This window comes from Camelus ferus, chromosome X (genome assembly GCF_009834535.1).
Source record: "Camelus ferus isolate YT-003-E chromosome X, BCGSAC_Cfer_1.0, whole genome shotgun sequence".
Lineage (NCBI taxonomy): Eukaryota > Metazoa > Chordata > Mammalia > Artiodactyla > Camelidae > Camelus > Camelus ferus.
Window position 1 is genome coordinate 52760843 of NC_045732.1, and position 4951 is coordinate 52765793.

General features: G+C 34.8%; 1 long non-coding RNA gene across 1 annotated transcript in view; it reads left to right on the top strand.

Moving 5' to 3' along the window:
- The window catches only part of LOC116661840, a 19272-nt gene extending 17869 nt beyond the window's left edge, over nt 1-1403 (top strand). Inside the window, exon 3 of the long non-coding RNA XR_004317825.1 lies at nt 1394-1403. This is a non-coding gene — a long non-coding RNA (uncharacterized LOC116661840). The remainder of the gene's footprint in view (nt 1-1393) is intronic.
- Nucleotides 1404-4951: the final 3548 nt, after the last annotated feature.

Genomic DNA, 4951 nt, shown 5'->3' on the forward strand with positions numbered 1-4951 from the left:
GCTTCTCCTACTTCACTTCAGAGGGGATTTTTCTTGTTTGCCAATGTGTAAGAGTCAGCTAGCTTTTGGAGTTTTTTTTTTTTTTTTAAGAGAAATTGTCCCATACATAGCTGTAGAGTCAGTGTGTCTGTGGGAGGATGTGAGTTCAGGATCTTCCTATGTTACTACCTTGAACCAGAACCTCTGTTGTTTTTTTTTTTTTCAATTGTGGAGATGACAATGTGAATCCTCACATTATTAAAATATATAAATTAATATATTTCCAATATATATATGTCAATGAAAAATTAATCAGTCAATCGAAGAAAGAAATGGAAAAACATATTTAAGTCAAATTGAGGATTATAACCGGGGAACAGCATCTCAGAAGGCTCTGAGAACTGTTCTACCCATTAAAAGTCAAGGCACACTTATATAAGTTTTTTTGAGACAGAGGGCTGTATATATATATATCTATATATATATTACATTTTTTATCCAGTTATAGTCATATTACAATGTTGTGTCAAATTCCAGTGTAGAGAACAATTTTTCAGTTATACATGAACATACATATATTCATTGTCACATTTTTTTCACTGTGAGCTACCATGAGATCTTGTATATATTTCCCTGTGCTATACAGTATAATCTTGTTTATCTATTCTGCATATGCCTGTCAGTATCTACAAATTTTGAAATCCCAGTCTATCCCTCCCCAGCCCCCTTGGCAACCACAAGTTTATATTATATGTCTATGAGTCTGTTTCTGTTTTGTATTTATGTTTTTTGGTTTTTTTTTAGATTCCACATATAAGCAATCTCATATGGTAGTTTTCTTTCTCTTTCTGGCTTACTTCACTTAGAATGACATTCTCCAGGAACATCCATGTTGCTGCAAAGGGTGTTATGTTGTCAGTTTTTATGGCTGAATAGTATTCCATTGTATAAATATACCACTTCTTCTTTATCCAGTCATCTGTTGATGAACATTTAGGCTTTTTCCATGTCTTGGCTATTGTAAAGAGTGCTGCTATGAATATTGTGGTGCAGGTGCCTTTTTGAAGTAGTGTTCCTTCTGGATATATGCCCAGGAGTTGGATTCCTGGGTCATATGGTAAGTCTATTCCTAGTCTTTTGAGGAATCTCCATACTGCTTTCCATAGTGGCTGCACCAAACTGCATTCCCACCAGCAGTGTAGGAGGGTTCCCTTTTCTCCACAGCCTCTCCAGCATTTGTCATTAGTGGACTTTTGAATGATGGCCATTCTGACTGATGTGAGGTGATACCTCATTGTAGTTTTATTTGCATTTCTCTGATAATTAGTGATATGGAGCATTTTTTCATGTGTCAGTGTCTTCAGCAGATGATGTTGGGAAAACTGGACAGCAGCATGTAAATCAATGAAGCTAGAACACTCCCATACACCATACACCATACACACACACACACAGAAAATCTCAAAATGGATCAAAGACTTAAACATAAGACAAGATACAATAAACCTCCTAGAAGAAAATATAGGCAAAACATTATCTCACAGACATCTCAAAAGTGTTCTCCTAGGGTGGTCTACCCAAGCAATAGAAATAAAAGCAAGAATAAATAAATGGGACCTAATGAAACTTACAAACTTCTGCACAGCAAAGAAAACCATAAGTAAAACGAAAAGACAACCAACGGAATGGGAGAAAATTTTTGCAAATGATGAAACTGACAAAGGCTTGATCTCCAGAATATATAAGCAGCTCATACGACATAGTAAAAAAAATAAAAACCCAATCCAAAAATGGGCAGAAGACCTAAACAAGCAATTCTCCAAGGAAGAAATGCAAATGATCAAGAAGGCTGTATATTAAATGATTATTATTGACAGCTTACACTGTCCAGATCTAAGCATCATTGTGGCCCCTTACAAGATCAGGAAGGGATTTTATCATTTAAGAAGTTGTCTTGTTGATGCTAGGACAATGTTGCTTTTTATGGTTGAGCAGGTATTTCTGCCAATGAGAGAATTTTGGTCAATGTCTAGTGCAGATACACAATGCAGAGTAGAGGGCAAAGAGGAGACCAAAAGGCAAAGAAAATTTTTTTATGTTTGAATTTTTCTTGTCTGGCCATAAAATATGAATTTTATTCTACACATATAATTCAAGACTTTTGGAAAACTATCTTTATTCCCTAAAGCCTTTTGTTCTATTCCATTCTGTTCTTTAATTCTTCAAAAATTTTAAACCTGAAGAGGCATTATTATAATTGCTTATAAAGTCAATATTCATTTAAATTTACTAACATAATTTCCCTTTTTGTTGCTCTTCTTTCCCTCCTCCTTTTTTTCCTTTACATCTGGAATCATTTTCCTTTTGCCAGAAGAAATTTGTTTATTATTTCCATTAGGGTTTTATGTTGTCTAGTGATGAATTCTCTCAGATCTTCTTTGCTTGAAATGTTTATTTTGCCTCCATTTGTTCAATGACTTTTGTAGTTTTGGTGGAAATTATTTTCTTTCAGTGCATTGAAAATGCTTTTTCATTATCTTCTGACTTCCCTTGATTCCCTTCAAAGGTAATGCATTTTTCTCTGTGGCAATTTTATGTTTTTCTTTTTGAATTTTATTTTTAGCACCTTTGTTATGAATACACATAGATGTGGTTTTATTTGCATGCAGCCTACTTGAGATTTTTAATACTTCTTGAATCTATGTCATGCCATTTTCCTTAGTTTAGGGAAATTGGCTATTTTCTCTTAAAATATTACTTTTGTTTCACCCTTTCCTTTCCTTTCAAGACACCAATATATCTTCCTATGACATCCGACATATCTCTCCTCTATTTTTCTGTCTCCATTTTTCATCTTCTTTTCCTCCAATGCTTCAGTCTGTATATTTTCTGTGACTTACCTTCCATTTTACTAATTATCTTTATCACTCACTAATGTTAAAACACATCTATTAAAATTCTTAAATTTTAGCTCCTCAGTTCTAGAATTAGCATTTGATTCTTTTTTATTGATTCTAGTTCTCTGATTCAATTATTTATTTTGCCCACTATTTTCTTGAACAGACTACTCATAGTTTTTTAAAGTTTCTTTCTGATAATGCTGATACTGGAAACTCATATGGATCTGTACTTTTGAATATTTTTCTCTTGCATTTTGGTCACTTTAAAAACCATTATATCACACAATTGTTTTGAATCTTGTACATTGTGTATGAAAAGTTGTGAAGATAATCTGAGGATATTTATTAAATTTTCTTTAATCCAATTACTGATTGTGCTGAATGAAGTCTGCCCTTTAATCTTTTCTGGGTTTTGCTCTTAATGTTAGGTCTATTAACATAAAGGGTCCAACTCAAACGTACAGTGTTACTCTCCACCTTCCTCAGGCTCAAACTATAACTTTTGCTTCACCATTCCTTAACATGTCTGAAATCTCTGTTCAGCCTCTCAACTTCTTGGCTATCACTTATGAATTGAAAAAAAAAATGCCTTGACTTGTGAAGTACTGTGAATGTGAGAATTACCTCTTGGTATTTATCTTATGTTCAGAATCATGTTTCTGATAGCTCTTTGATTCCTTCATATAGATTCTTTTTAAAGTATTAGTCTTTTCTATTTCTTAGTTGAGTGGTTACTCTGATGAACATTTATTCTCCAAAATTAGAAGAGTAATTGTCATGGCCTGTATGTCAGTTCTCATTTTCTGAGAAGTAAATGTCAAGATAGTATTAGACCTGCAAGAAATTTATTTGTGAAACATCTGTGAATAATGTGGGGAGGGGCATGAGTTGTAATTCAAGAGACTTATGGTTCAACAGACTTATGATTCAAGGTGTCAACCTGTGAATGAGGAGAAGGAAGAAAATATTGGGTAATAATATTCTCAGATCATAGTGAAGTTCTTATAAAGTTGTATCAGGGCTATATGGATTCCCCAAGGGAAGGAATGGGCCACTATTTGTACCACCACTGTGCAGCCCTAGGTAAGTGCAGTCTTAGAATTCATTTGGGCAGCATTGGAAATTATGACACATAGAGTGGTGATAAAGTGAAGCCACTTCTGCTTCCATTCCCTGGTCCCCAGAACCACATTTTATTCTTACTGGAAACAGTGTACCATATAGAGGTTTCTGACCTAATGCATATATTTTATCCTTAAGTATGAAATCCTATCCTTGTAGGGTACTGCCTTCAAACTGTCACTTAACCTGTACCTTAAATTGGTCAGTCCAACATTCTTCAGTACTGGCTCATTCTAGATTGTGTAACTATGATATGACCAGTGGATCCCATGGTCATGGAACCACTCCTACCCCTTATATCAAGTATTCTTTAAGCCCACAAATAGTGTTGCTGACTGAGGCCCTGTGGGCAGAAAAAGGTAAACCCATATAAAGAATAGACACCTCTACTTATGAGGATGAATAATTGGCTCTTCCAGGACAAAGGAGATCCAATATAGTCAATTTACTACCAAGGGGTTGACTGAGATAATAGTATATTATTGGGGTTTCAGCATTGGTTTTATTGCTAGCAGGTTGGACATTGAGAGGCAGAAGTAGGTATATAGATTTCTATAGGACGGAGTTCATGCTGTTGGGCCCATTCATAACCTCCATCTCTGCCACCTTGACATTTGTTGGTCTGTCCATAAGTTAGCTCTGTGGTAGCTAAAAAAATCTAAGTCTTACTAGTTTCAACGAACCAAATTATTTTGTTTACATGTTTGTTCAGTGTCTCTTCCATGGAGCTGCTTTGTCCTGGGGATCAACATATGATGCAAAATCTTTCCATGTAGTGCCAACTCCAATCCATCTATCTACATGCCTGTACCCCAGACTACCTTGACTTACATCTTCCAGTCCTTTTCCTTTTAGGTTCCTGACTAGTTTTTTTTTTTTTAACATTTTTTATTGAGTTATAATCATTTTACAATGTTGTGTCAAATTACAGTGTAGAGCACAATTTTTCA